At 39.4% G+C, this 14,762-nt stretch overlaps 1 pseudogene; it reads left to right on the top strand.

The window, feature by feature from the left end:
• Positions 1–926: 926 nt before the first annotated feature.
• Positions 927–14,762, top strand: part of LOC104392845 — a 165,833-nt pseudogene continuing 151,997 nt past the window's right edge.

Below are 14,762 nucleotides of genomic sequence, written 5' to 3'. Positions count from 1 at the left end.
ACATCTGTGAGCCTGGTCTCCACATCATGTGCAAGTACCTATTACCAAACTCTCCTGGGGCTTCCCTTTCATTGGTTTCTTCCAAGAAACTCTGAAAAGATTTCCTTTCCTTCTTTGTAGGAATGAAAACTCATTTGAGGCTTGGCCTACTATTAAACAGGGGAGGTGAACTAGTCATCAACAATGCTGAAAAGGCAGAAGTCTTCAACACCTTTACCTCTGTCTTTACCAGTGCTCTTGGGCCCCAGGCTATAGGAACAGAAGTCCAGGTTGATGCAGACACTGACCTGTCATCAGTGAAGGAGGAGTTGGTGTGTCAACTATTACAGGAGCCTGACCCATACAAACTGATGGGCCCAGATGCCATCTACCCTAGGGTGCTGAGAGAGCTGCTGATGTTGTTGCAAAGCCGCTCTCCATAATCTCTGAGAAGTCATGGAGATCAGGAGACATCCTTGAAGACTGGAGGAAGGCTAATGATACCTTCATCTGTAAGAAGGTTCCAAAGGAGGACCCAGGTAATTACAAACTCCTTAGCTTTGCTTCAGTCCCTGAAAAGGTCATGGAGTATATTCTCCTGGGGACAGTCACAAATTAGTTGAAGCACGTGACTGGGAAAAGCCAACATGGATTTACCAGGGACAAATCATGCTTGACAAACCTGATCATCTTCTATGACGAAGTAACCTGCTGAGTTGATGCAGGGCAAGTGGTGGACATTGTCTACGTGGACTTCTCCAAGGCTTTGATATGGTCCCCCACAGCCTCCTCCTGGAGAAACTCATTCATTCCAGCCTTGAAAAGTAGTCTGTGCAGTGACTGGGGAATTGGCTGACAGACCATACCCAGAGGGTGACAGTAAATATTTCCTCCTCAAACTGGCAGCTGGTCACAAGTGGGGTCCCCAGGGATAGAGATTGGGCCCAATGTTGATTAACATCTTCATAAGTGACCTGGATGTTGGGATCAAAAACACCCTAATGAGGTTAGCTGATGACGCCAAGATGAGTGGAGAGGTTGACACTCCAGAATGGAGGGTTACCCTCCAGGATGACATGGGCAGCCTGGACAAGTGAGATTGCAAGAACTTTATGAAGTTCAACAGAGAGAAGTGTAAGGTCTTGCACCTGGGAACACATAACCCAGGAGTGCAGCTCAGACTGGGATCCACCTGGCTGGAGAGTAGCCCTGTGGAAAGGGACCTGGGGGTCTTGGTGGACAACAGGCTCAACATGAGTGAACAGTGAGCTGCAGGGAAAAGAAACCCACCAGGGTGCTGGGCTGCATCAGGAAGGGCATCACCAGCAAAGATCAAGGAGTCATTATCCCGCTCTACTTGGTGCTTGTCAGACCCCACCTGGAGTGTTGTGTTCATTTTTGGTCCTTGCTCTACAAAAAGGATGGGACAGGCTGGAGAGGGTCCAGAGAAGGGCCACAAGAATGATCAGAAGACTGGAGGACCTGCCATATGAGGAGAGGCTGAGAAATCTAGATTTGTTCAGCCTTGTGAAAAGGAGTCTTTGGGGAGACTTTATCACCATGTTCCAGTGCTTAAAGGGTGGCTACCAAGAAGATGAAGACTGCTTATTTACAAGGAGTCACATAGAAAAGACAAGGGGTAATGGATACAAGTTGCTCCTGGGGAGATACCAGTTTTCACCATGAGGACAGTCAAGCATTGGAGTAGTCTGCCAAGGGAAGTGGTAGATTCCCCCACATTAGACATTTTTAAGTCTCACCTTGACAGGGTGCTGAGCCCTCTCATATAAACTGTAATAGTACCTAGAAAGGTTGGGCCAGATGATCCTTGATGTCCCTTCTAACCTGGTGTTCCATGATTCTAGGATTCTATTAAATGTTATAGGAAATGTTATTTTCTGCTTCTCCGTGCTTTTGAGTATTCTTGTTCTGCTTCCAAGGCATCCTGTCACTTCTGCAACCTTGACCGTGACACTTGAAGTTTAAAGGCCTAAAGGAACTTAGTGCTCCATGTATAAACTAGGGAGAATTCAGTCCCCTATTTTTAAGCCGAGGAGAGTGCCCCTTCCCATCTTCTTTTTTTTTTTGCCCTGTTGTTGTTTTCTTTGTTTGTTTTTATGTTTTTGACACCTACTGGCATTGGGCAATGCACTTAAGTGAGAGTCTGGTCTTCTTTAACACTCAGCATGCTATTATTATAATGCAAATAATTAAGAAGATGCAGAAAACTTGATTACAGTACTGCAGGGGAGCACAAATGAGAGCAAAAAAAATAAATTAAACTATTAGATATTATAATATCTTGGCACCATTTCTTCATGTTCTATAGGAGGAAGGAAGAGAAAAATAATTTTTTATTCATCCACTGGATTTTTTTATAGATTTTGGCATTTTTCTTAGTGTCTTGTGAGTTTATGATCCACCTGCTTTTGATTAATTTCTATATTGCTCTACTTGTTGCACAAATGTTTTCTTATTAGACTCCAGGCAAAACTTCACTTCTTACACTTCAGCATATTAGCCCTATTTAATTCTGTCTTTCCTCAAAGCCTTATTTAATTCTGTCTTTCCTCAAAGCTCTGCAGATCTTCCACCACTGCTTTTCCTTACCTCTCTTTGCAGTCCTCTGCCAATTAGGATATGCTTATTCTGTATTTTTGCTAAATTACAGTAAAAATCCACAAAGCTCTGCAATGAAGGGAACTTAAAATTGTGCCTATTGTAGGCAGAAAGAGCTAGCATTTTCTGACAATTTTTTTGACAGCATCCTGACTCGTCCCCCTATATAATTAAGCAGTTCTAGATTTCATCTCTTCATAAACCATAAAATTCCTGAAAACCAAGCTAGCCAAACACATGAGTCAGCAATTTCTTCATCCACTTTGCTCTTTCTAGAGCAATGACTATTTCCAGCTGTGCATTGCTTGCCTCTGAGTGAAATGTGGGTGGCAGTACGTACCATTATTCACTGCTTTATGAGCCCAAGCCAATGCTGAAAGAAACCACTTCAAACAATGCTACCACAACAAGTAAGTAATATCAGATGGACTTTGACTCAGATTTGGTCTATTTCAAAACGGTTCCCAAAAATGCAGCCCTTTTCCAGATCTTAGTGTGGTGTTCTTTTGTACAGCTAAATTGGGTAATTATGGGGGACATGTATCTTCATAGCTGTATTAAACCAAAAGTTTTTCTTGTCTCTCTTTTTAACAGAAAAAGAGTATACAAGGAGCACTGATCCTTCATCCCCTGGGTGCTGAATACACTCTGTTCACTCTCATATCCACATGAGAGAAGGAAATTATGCCTGCTAGGATCCAGCTCTGAAGGTACGTGGACTATGGACAAGATCACTGTATTGATCACTGAAGACTCAGTGAATATGAGATGGAAATAACGAGTCAAGTCCTGACATATAAGCAAGACAAAAAATTTCCAGTAACGGTGAAGGCTGAGTAAAGTCTTCAACTGTTACCCAACTAGTTTGTCTTCTCTTCATTTTGGCATAAGAAAACTCATATCCTAGGATGCACATCTAAAGTGATGTACAACTTCATTAAACAAAAATAGAAATGCTTTGAAGCCTCCTTAGCATCTTCCAAGTCCTCAGGCCATTCCAAAGGTTGTTCTGGGAAAGGATTAGGTGCAAGAGTTGGACCACCTGCTTTGGCACCAGAACAGCAACCTACTTGTCACTGCCCAAATATATGTGAAAAAGGCAGGAAGCAGTTTGGCAGTCTGAATTCCAGTTTTCTGGATTCCAGGCACCTCTCTGCTTGTCTGAGCTCATCATCGCTGTTCAAGGGAGAGACAGGTTTTTTTCACACAGCCCTTCTTCACACGTTTCCTATCAACTGTCTGGTGCTAGGCACTTCCATCTCTTCAGATGGTGCAAACAGAACTTAGATGCCCCTTTTAGTCAGTTGAATTATGCTTCCCCAGCCAGCAGCTCCAGATATCATGAAATCTAAACCCTCATATCATGAAATCTATACCCCCCTTTTTGTATCCCATTTCCCAACTTTGGCCATCCTCCATATATTTGTGTATTAGGAAAGGATGTAGGACATTGGGAGAAAACTAAAGTGATCCTGAATGTCCCTCACATACATTATTAATAGTAGGCTGCACTAGAAATAAAAACAGTAGTAATTGAGTCAATAGAACCAGGATACAGAGAGAGAGAAAACGTATTAGTAGGAAGAGTAAAGAGGAGAGCACAGATGAGAAGACTTGGAAGAAACAGCAAAGAAAAGAAAGGACACAAAGGTGAGCAAACAGAGTAGAAAATAAGCAAGAAATAGGGAGAACCATAAAACAATATTCATAAATTAAGACAAAAGCAGGCTGAGGAATAAATGTTGTAACTGAGATGAGCCCTTTGGAAGTCTGGCCCCTCTGCTCTAAATGTTTGTAAATTTAGGTCTGAACTCTCTCGATAGTTTGATCTCAATTGTCTGAAGTGAAACGCTCTCCTAATCCTAGACTATTTCATAGAGATAGATGCAAAACCGTGTATCGGAATATTTGCGGCTGTTCACTTGGTCCAGATTCACATCCCTCTCCGTATTTCCCTATGAACATTAGAACAAAGGTATAACCACATTTTAGCACCATCTGCACAAAAGCCCAGTACTGTCTGAAGCAAACTCATCTGAAGATCTCATATGTCTTTTTTTGTTCTTTCAGCAGGTATCTAATGCAATTGAAAGCATGATTCTTAGTATGATTGAATCATGCTCAGAGCATGAGTGTTTGTATCTCTCTTTTCAAAACACCATGGGAGTCTAAGCAAAGAGGCAGCCGACCTGCTGCTATGCTGGGATCCTCTGTGTCCACTAAATGTGCTGTTGTAATTTATAGCCCTCCTTGCTTGTATCTCTCTCCTCACAGTAATCTTAGCACTTCCATCTTTGAAAGTGATATATGTGAATCAATTACCAGCTGAGGTTACTAGGATAGCAGCACCTGAGAAAATGCTTTGTGTGAAGCAGGGAGGTGAGTGTCTTGAGACCTGACCAGACAGCAAATTAAAAATAAAAATAAAATTTAAAAAAGAGAAAGAGACGAAACAACAAAAAAACCCTAAGATACAAATTGAAAGAAATAATGTGGTTTCATAACCCAGATTAGGACAGGTCTTTTGCATAGTTCACCAGTAATTATGAAAATACAAAACCTATGCTGACAATTGTTTGGACCAGGACAGTGATGGATTTTGTTGCATGCCACCTTGTTGGGCCTTAATTCAAGAGCACATTCTCTTTCAGCAGCACACTTCAGCAGTGGCCTCACCTCAGGTATTCTGAAATCTTAGTGACTGATTTCCAGTATTTCAAAACTTTTACCCTTTGAAAAAGCAAAAGAGGGGTTCTAGCCCAGATTGCTCATCCATGGTCTCCATTTTAAAATGGAGGAATGGGGAACATCTGGACAAACATTTCAGCCTCTTTTTGCTATAATGGCTCAGACCAAAGTGTATGTTTCAACAATGCCTTGTAGTATCTAGACACCAGGCACAGAATGAATTTAGGTCCTTAAAAATGAAAGATTTTGGAAAATTCCATACAAATGAAGCCCAGACATAGAAGTCATAGAAGTAATTATGGTGTTTCTTTCCATTTAGCTTTGAATTAACATTTATTTGAAATAAAAGGGAGCTTTATTTTTCCAGCAACCCTGTTGTTTTTTTTCCTGAGTTTGGAAGACTTCCCCCCTCCCTCCCCATTTAGATCAGATTCTGGCTGTTTATGATTTTGTGAGAGGGCACTACTGCTTCTTTTTATTTTTTCACCTTAACCTTATAGTAAACTTTTCCAAATTGAGTCCAGATAAATATATACATATAATATAAAAAAAAAATAAAAATTAAATGCTAACAAAAACAGTCTCACTCAAAAACAGTAATAAAAGGGTCTGTGCAACATACACGTAAGGTTTTGTTATTATTTTTTCTGCATATGTGAATTAATTGGTCTCTGTATTCATAAGTCAGTGAAATGGAATTTGCCATTATTTTTATTCTTATTTCCTTTAAACACATAACTGGACTGACTACAAAACTCTCTTTAAAACTACTGTGGAACAGGTAGTAGCAAATAATGTCTTGTTGAAAGCAAGTTTCTGTTCTCAGCTTGTAAGGGTGGAGATGTTTTTGCTTAGTTCCCAGGGGTGAAATTCTTCCCCATTGAAGTTTTGCCATTAATTTCAGTTGGGCCAGAATTTCGCCCCAGGTCTGCAAAACCAACTTCCAGATGTACAGTAAAATACCTGAGTTTTGGCCAGCTTTCCTCCACTCTCTGCATAGAACAACTACATACAGAAAAGAAATCTTACAGAAAATCTTACAAACCTGAATACAATATAAGCTCAAAGGATTTAAAGAAATGTGCAGGGATTCTTTTTATACAAGAACGGAAACTTTTGTGAAGTTACTTGAAGGATGGAGCACCAAGCAGACATTCAAGACATCTAAATCTTCTCCTAGCTCTTCCACCAGTGTATGTGGTGACTTTGGTCAAATAATTGCAGTTTACTGAAGGGTTTTTCTTGAAAGACTTTAAAAACTACTGAGTAATACCACCATATAATTTGGGAATTTTTTAATTCCGCCCAGTGAAAATTGGACATTCATAGTTAATTCCTGGCATTTTGCAACATGCAATTTGAAGAGTTGTCTTTGCCATACATACAGTTAAAAAGTTATTTATGAGGTATCTTAACGATGCATAGCAGAGATCCAGTTCCACACAGTCCATCCAAAGTGTCCTTGAGAGATTAATCCCACAAATACTGGGTTTTCCTATAAGAAAATAAAGATACTCTCTCTGGAAGGAAATTTGTAGGGTACATATCCACATCCCAGTATGCTATGAAGAATCCATAAAGTGAAGAGAGCTCATACCCCACAGCTTTTATCCCATTTTGTGCTCATTATATTTTTTTCAACAGCTTTAAATGCAGGCTACAGTGTATGAAAACTAAAATTAAAAAAAAAAACAACAAAACACAAACCCAAACAACAACACTTTAAAGCAATTATTTTGCTTTTTCTTAACCTGAAAAAAACCACAACTATTTACAGAAGTAGTATCTGGCGTGTCAATGGAAGTCTTCTTATGATTTTGCATCATATTATTACATTTCTTTGGGATTTGACTTTTCTGTTTTGATAGTGAATTAACAGAGTTTAAAGCCAAGAGGTACCATTCAACAACCTACCTAGAACTCCGGTATACGGTCCTTTAAATATAACCTGCTTACTCTAATATGAAAACTATGATTTCTGCTTCTACTTCATCTTAAAAATGTATTCCAGAAAGACAATCTGGACATGCTGTCAGTGGTTTGTTATACTGACTAACAATCCTCCCTGTTAAATATTTGTCTTTTATTTCTTGTGTTACGTGTTGTCTTTCTCTCCTAGATCAAAGCAACTTTTTAGTACCCACTCTCTGCTCCCTGGGAAAGGGTTCATACTTGTGATCTCTCCTATTCTTCTTGTGATCAGATAAAGAGATTGAAACCTTTCAAGTGTCTCCATGGACAAAATTTTCATCATCTTCAAAACATATTAAGCTTTCTTCTGAACACTCTCCAGATTTTCTACAACAATTAAAAGTCATAGAGTTCCAGAAATGTGTGCATCATTCTTCTATGGATGGTAACAAAAACCTGGGCTGCACACAAAGCATGGTCACCTCTCTGCCAGCTCAGCACCGTTCACTTGACATTAATCTATTTTGTCACAGAATATATTATGTGCTTGTACCCAATGTCCCCTAGGTGCTCTTCAGATTCTTGATGCTTAGGAGCGCAGCTAGACTGTTGAACAGAAGTAGCTCAAGTATCACAACAAAACTGCAGTTTCATGGCTAAGTATTTTTACTTTATCCACCACACTCTAAGTGGAATAATGAGAGTGGTTACAAGGGGTAGGTGTCATAGGTAGAGTTTATATTTTTTACTCCAGGAAACACTTTGGGGAATAAAAGGTATTTATCATCACAGCCCCATTAATCTACTAGATTTTCTATAGGTTACATTTTCCAGAGTATCTAGAGATCTCCAAAAGTTGTTAGAGTATTCTGAGACTGTTACAGAGGTTCAGAGGAATAATTTGTAGCATCTGCTTGACCTAATCTCTGACAAGTTCTCCTGGAACACTACCATTTTCCTGGTAGTTGTTTGTGTGTTTTAACTAGAAATGTATGGGGCATTCTTAGAATACAAAGGGCTGAGTTGCAAACTGGTGCTTGGGCCAGCTCCTTAGTGGTCACTTTTCTCCTTTGCCTTCCAGCAACATTACCCCTGAAGATCGCTCACCCAGAGGCCACCACGAGAGCTTTGCACCTGTACTGCATGAAAGGCATTTCCTTCAAAGAAAACATCAAAGCTCTGAGAAATAACCACGAGAAACATTTTTCTGAGCATCATTCTAACTATTATCTTGACACAACTGCTGTGTTCTGGGTACTTAACCCAGGAGATTAAATCTTTATGCACCAGTGCAGAGAGATCATATCCCTGTAATTTTTCATACATATAATTTCTCAGCTGCCATAGTTTAAACCTGTCATATTTATGGCACAACTATAATTTAGGTGAACACTTAAAAATGCCATTCTCAAAGGACAATTCTCTCTAACTACTACAACAAATGCCTTTCCTTAACAGTATATTGGGTGGTGGAACTGATCATTGCAGTCAGTTATATTTCTGAGCCAGTGACTTCTTAATATACTCTTAAGAGAAAAATCATTAGGGAGTCTGTGCCAATAAATTACAGTACAGTGTAATTGAAGTGGGAACAAAAAGTAAGACTGCATACTTAACTGCATTTGCTGAAGAAGTGAGTTTGACGGGAGTGATTCACCTTGGATACCTAGAAAAACTGGTCTGGAGGAGGGATATATAAAAAATGATTTAGCAACTCCATCGAGGGCTCAAGCACCTCTCCTACGAAGACAAGCTGAGAGAGTTGGGGCTGTTCAACCTGAAGAAGAGAAGACTCTGGAGGAACCTCATAGTTGTTTTCCAGTACCTGAAGGGGCCTACAGGAAAGCTGGGGAGGGACTGTTTACAAGGGTTTTTAGCAAGAGGATGAAGGCTAATGGATTAAAACTGGAAGAGGGGAGATTCAGGCTCACTGTGAGGGTGGTGAGACACTGGCACAGGTTGGCCAGGGAAGATGTGGGTGCCCCCTCCCTGGAAGTGTTCAAGGCCAGATTGGATGGGGCTCTGAGCAACCTGGTCTAGTGGGAGGTGTCCCTGCCCAAGCAGGGGAATTGGAACTGAATAATCTTTCAGATCCTTTCCAACTCAAACCATTCTATGATTCTGTGAACTCCCTGTCTAGTTTTGGTGATTCTGTACCTACTCTTCAACCTGTCTCTGCCTGATAAGCTAATAATTTCCATGTCTTTTATCAATCACTGCAGTATTTCCTGTGTTGGTTGCCATTAAGATCCTTTCTGCATCCTGAGGATCTTTAAACAGGCCACATATTTGGGGTCTTCAAATTACAGTCAAGTCTGAGCCATGGTAACTGAAAGTGGCTGGGATGACTAATGTGGCTAAAAGCAGCTGACAATAACCCTGTGCTTAAATCGCTCTAAATTCTGTGTGATTTAAGCATTTACTTATGTGCAGTGCCAAACTGAGGCATTCGTGTTCCTGTCAGCACTGAGTTCTGTACTGAGCTGATTCTGCTCGTCAGTCCCTAGGGACTGTGGTGGTCAGGAAACCACATAACTGAGCACCTTTAGGCACACTGAGAAGCACAACCTCAAAAAGTCAACTGCCGTTAGAGACTGAAGCAATGTGGGTAGCTACCAGGCAGTAAAATGCACTTTTGGAAGAATGCTGTTGGTTTATAAAATGTTTCTGGTTACCCTCTTGTAAGATCTTTGCAAAAAAAGCCTTGGAATTTCCAAGAATACAAGAGAAGGAAAGCATAGACAGTTTTGGAGCAGCAGAGAGAGTACACCACATCACACAAACTTCCACCACCACTGGTATTCTTGCTGTTGGCTTTGGATGCCAGCCCAAGGACTGAGCAGGCAAACAAATCTGAACTCCTCCCTTTGACCCCCTCACTAGACTTGGAGCCCATGTGGATAGTGGAGTCAGGAAGCTCTCACTGACACTGTTACTCAGGCAACTTTATTTTCAGGGGACTAGGTCAGTCTCCAGGGTTGTCAGAGTGGTGACTGGACCTTCATACTTATCTAATTGAAGAGGGTCATCTTTCTGCTCAGGCTTCTCTGTAGAGCAATTCTCCAAACATCTGTTAGGTTTTTGTTCCTCTTCTGCTGGAGCTTTCCTCTCTATGCAGCCAGCTTAAGAGGCCTAGGCTCTCCCAGGGTAGACACCTAACTCACAACAACTCAAGTCTCAACACAAAAGTGGATCTTCAAGTATTTGGATGGAAAGACAATCTTATTCCTAATTAGGCCACTGAAACCATTAAACCCTTCCTTATTGGCAGTTGACAATTTTGTTTCAGGATGTGTTGACATATTTTCTGTTTAAAAGATGATGGAGTCTGTGCAGAGACTGTATCTATGGGCTTTACAAGGCAAGATTCATGTTGGTCTTTTCTGAAACCAAACGTAAAGAGGAACCTAAACTCCATCCACCAGGTAGAAAAGCACTGAGCCACCATTTTAACTGTATGGCATGAAAAGTTGGTTGGCAATGGAGTACCTGCCTGATACAATGTTAAGATCAGTACTAGAAAATAAATTATCTCTTTTTTACTTCTAACCATAAGCTTCAACTCTTGTACTAGAATTGGCAGTTAAAAGGAGATTGAAAAATAAATTAAATGTCCAAAGGAGGGTAGACTGTGTGTATGTCTCATCTGTAGAAAATATGACAAAGAATGACATCTAGTCCTACAGAAGGCCAGAATTCTTCTGAATATAAAAGTGTACTTCACAGCAAAGTTTCTCAGAGTTGTCAGTCTTCATATGCTGTCCTGACATCTGCAATGACAATTGATGAAAACTACTGTACTGGGCTTGCCACTGGCCTAAAAAACACTCCTTCATACAGAACAGCCCTCAAGGAGGAGAGAAAGAGCAGCTCCAGTTGGAAGGGCTAACAAAGGGTTGTACTTCAGAATGACTCATTATTCTCCTCTATGAAATCTGTGTATATTATTACTCCGAAGTGGCTTGTGCTACACACATATTGTGAATGTTCCAGGTGTGAATTTGAATCTGGGACTGAGCTGTGTGACTAGTAATTAGTCTGTACTGGTGTGATGGTTGCTGGATCTACGTTTTCTTTGCTGAAGAATCAGACAAGACTGAAAGATCTACATCATTAGATCATGGTGCAGCAGTACATCCCTCAGAACATTTGTCTTCTGGTAAAGCAAAGGCATCACATTTTCAGCTCTCATGTATGTGAATCCCTATCAGTGCTGATCAGCTTTCCTAGATGTGCATCACTGAGGCCACACCTGGAGCATTGCGTCCAGTTTTGGGCCCCTCACTTCAAGAGAGATATCGAGGTGCTGGAGTGAGTACAGAGGAGGGCAACGAAGCTGGTAAAGGGCCTAGAGAATCAATCTTATGAAGAACACTTGAAGGAGCTGGGAATGTTTAGTCTGAGGAAGAGGAGGCTGAGGGAAGACCACGTCAGTCTCTACAGCTACCTGAAAGGTCTTTTCACAGGTAATTAGCGATAGAACAAGAGGCAATGGCTTCAAGCTGCAGCAGGGGAGGTTTAGACTGGATATTAGGAAAAAAAAAAATTCACAGAAAGAGTGGTTAGACACTGGAATAGGCTGCCCAGGGGGGTGGTTGCCCCACCATCCCTAGATGTGTTTAAAGGTCGTTTGGATGTGGTGTTCATGGATATGGTTTAGGGGAGAACTTTGTAGAATAAGGATGATGGTTGGACTTGGTGATCACAAGGGTCTTTTCCAACTGGAATAGTTCTATGATTCTATGATCATGTGCTTTGTTACCACGTAAAGCTTGCATATATAATTTGCTATGTCAGCAAGAAAACCTTGCTTCAAATAACCAATTGACTTACAGATTTTTTGAAAGCAATATTTAGAATCCTCCTGGGATGCTTTTAAAAGAGATGGCTGTGATTTGTTAGCATAATCTCAAAAGTAAATATTCGTGTATATTAAAAAACCCTCGGAAAAAAAATTGTTGACTCAGCAAAAAATCTTTGTGGTATGTAACTGACCTGCAACACCAAGTTCAGCTTTGATTATTAGTGATAGTTTTAGAAGTGTGCAGACTTATTTGTTTGCCTTCTGATTATATTAAGAACTAACTTTCAAGACATTTCTTTATTCCCTACAGGACTCTTCAGAATGATTCTTCTCAGGTCCATGAGACTGGGCTTTTTTCTCCTCTTCTGCAATATCTATGAGTGATGATTGTATCAAATAATTTAGGACGAATGTAGCTACAGGTAGCTACCGAAGTTAGACATTCAGTCTACGCTGGTCACCTAGGCTCTATGCAAACTCAGTGAGATGAGAAATAAAACTCCATAGAGTGATTAATTTCATCTATCTTAGATATTAAGATGAAATGTTCATTGGTTTTCCTTGCAGTGTTACTCAGTTTAATACTTAGATATTGTCCAGCCATAGTAGCATGGAGGTCTATGGGAATTGTTCCTAAACTCGTTGGAGCTTTGTGCCTCTGTGACTGGATAGTTTCCTCTACCTTTCTAGTTTCTTCAGGCTACCTCAAGTATAAAGGTTTTCTGTGTCTTCATTTGCAAGTAACTCCCAGGAGACTGTGAACACATAAATATTGCAGAAGTTGAGATGTGCTCAGACACCTAGCACTGTAACCTCAGCTGTGGTTATAGAGCCATCATTATGTATCTATGGCAAAATAAGAAACAGAACAATAAAACAAAACAAAAACCCAAATCAGAAAAAAAAATACAGATTTAGGCTGTGCCTAATAAAAACTACATCATTTAAGCTGCTTCCATGGAAAGAAGGAAAAAGTCTAAGGTGAAAAGTTGAAGTTTTATTCCACTGGTGTTGAAATGTCAGTTAATAATTTGAAATAAATCCCTAAATCTTACATTTTATGGCTATTCTACTGGCCTTCGGTTAGACAGACAAAATATCTTACTTTATGCTGTTTCATCAATACTGTAGCTGGAAAGCATGAAAATTATACATTTTTTTTCAGACAAAGAAATATAAAAATACAGGCATATATAAGAGAACAGATGAAGGAGTGGCTACATATGAAAAAGCAAAAGAAAAAAAGAAAACTGGTGTGTATGGGCATGAGACCATTGCAAAAGGAAAAATGTCCGTCTTTTAAATTTGAGTTATTAGATGCCAAAAAATGAGATTTTTTTTCTAATATTAGTGGACTTCCTTTAACATAGATGAGAAGCTTAATTATAGACATTAATTTCTTACAACCATTGACAAATTTAACCTAAGATTTGGTTATTTTCTTTGTTCTGAATGAGCTACACATTCTACTCACTCTTTACAGCTGTGGGACGCCTTGGATTTTGCTTAGACAGCACAGGTGTAGCTGGAAGATGAATTTGGCCCAGAATGTTTTCCCACATTAACAATTCATTTGACATTTTAAATAAACCATACAAAGGCAACAAATTAATCAAGCCAGATATTATAGATATGCTTGGAGCACAAAGCGAAACAACCCCACTGAGCTCAGAGCTGCATTGCCTGAACTATAAAGAAGGATTTCATTAAGTGTGTTCATTAAGACAAATTAGGAACTGAATACAAGGGGAAAAAAAAAACAAACCAAAAAACCCACAAAAACACAACTCAAACCCTATAATCATTCCTGTACACTAAATTAAGATTAAAAACAACAGAGCTTTTTGACACATTGCTGACCATGTGAATTTCTATGTCTAGATGCTCAGACTGTTTTGTGTCCACCAGAATCTGCTCATGTTTTTTGTTGTGGATTTCCCCCTCTCTCTTCTACTACATTGTCAAAAGCTCCTTCTTAGTCCACAGAATTTAGGCATAAATTAGGACCTCTGGTAAAATAAATGTACTAAATGCAATAGCTAAATCACCAGGATTTCCCATCTGCCTGAGAGATTTAACATATCCAATTTTAAAACATACCCAGGTTTGTGGTAAAAAATTAGGTTCTCCAAAGACGCTGTTATTTTATAGAACACTAAGAAAAAAAAAAAAAAAAAAAAAAGTGTGTGTTTTCCATTCCTGATTTGAGAACTCTGTAATAACTTAACTACATATTAATATTTTTAATGTATTTTCAAAATTCCATTACATTTTACCACTATAGCAGTTAAGATGAAACAAGTTCTACTGAGTGTAGGACTAATTTAGTTCAGGTTTCTATTCTGTTACAAAACCTTTTGAACTTGGGCAAGATTTTAAGAAATCAGTAGGCTACTACAGATGTCCAGGTTTCATTGAAAATCTGGAGATATTTTTCCATCTATGCTCTTACTTCCTCTTTGTAAGATCAGGGTTAATAATATATCTCTACTTCCCAAATGTCTTGATAAAATTCACAGTGAGCTACAAGAAATAATTAACTTTTGTTGTTGTTGTTGCAAACAAAAAAGATTTTTTGCCTTTTGATTTTTTAAGTACTTTTTTTTTTTCAGTGAAAACTATTAAACCCAGTCACAAAATATTGCAGGCAGAGATATAACACACAGAGATACCATCTAGGGTCAGTAATGTGGGTCAATCTATTCCTTCAAATGAGAGCTATACTAACAGCAAAGTAATTACGTAAGATATTGTTCCTGCA

Source organism: Chaetura pelagica, unplaced genomic scaffold (assembly GCF_000747805.2).
Source record: "Chaetura pelagica isolate M959 unplaced genomic scaffold, ChaPel_1.0 scaffold27, whole genome shotgun sequence".
Taxonomy (NCBI): Eukaryota; Metazoa; Chordata; class Aves; order Apodiformes; family Apodidae; genus Chaetura; species Chaetura pelagica.
This window is presented reverse-complemented; position numbering and strand designations above follow the sequence as displayed.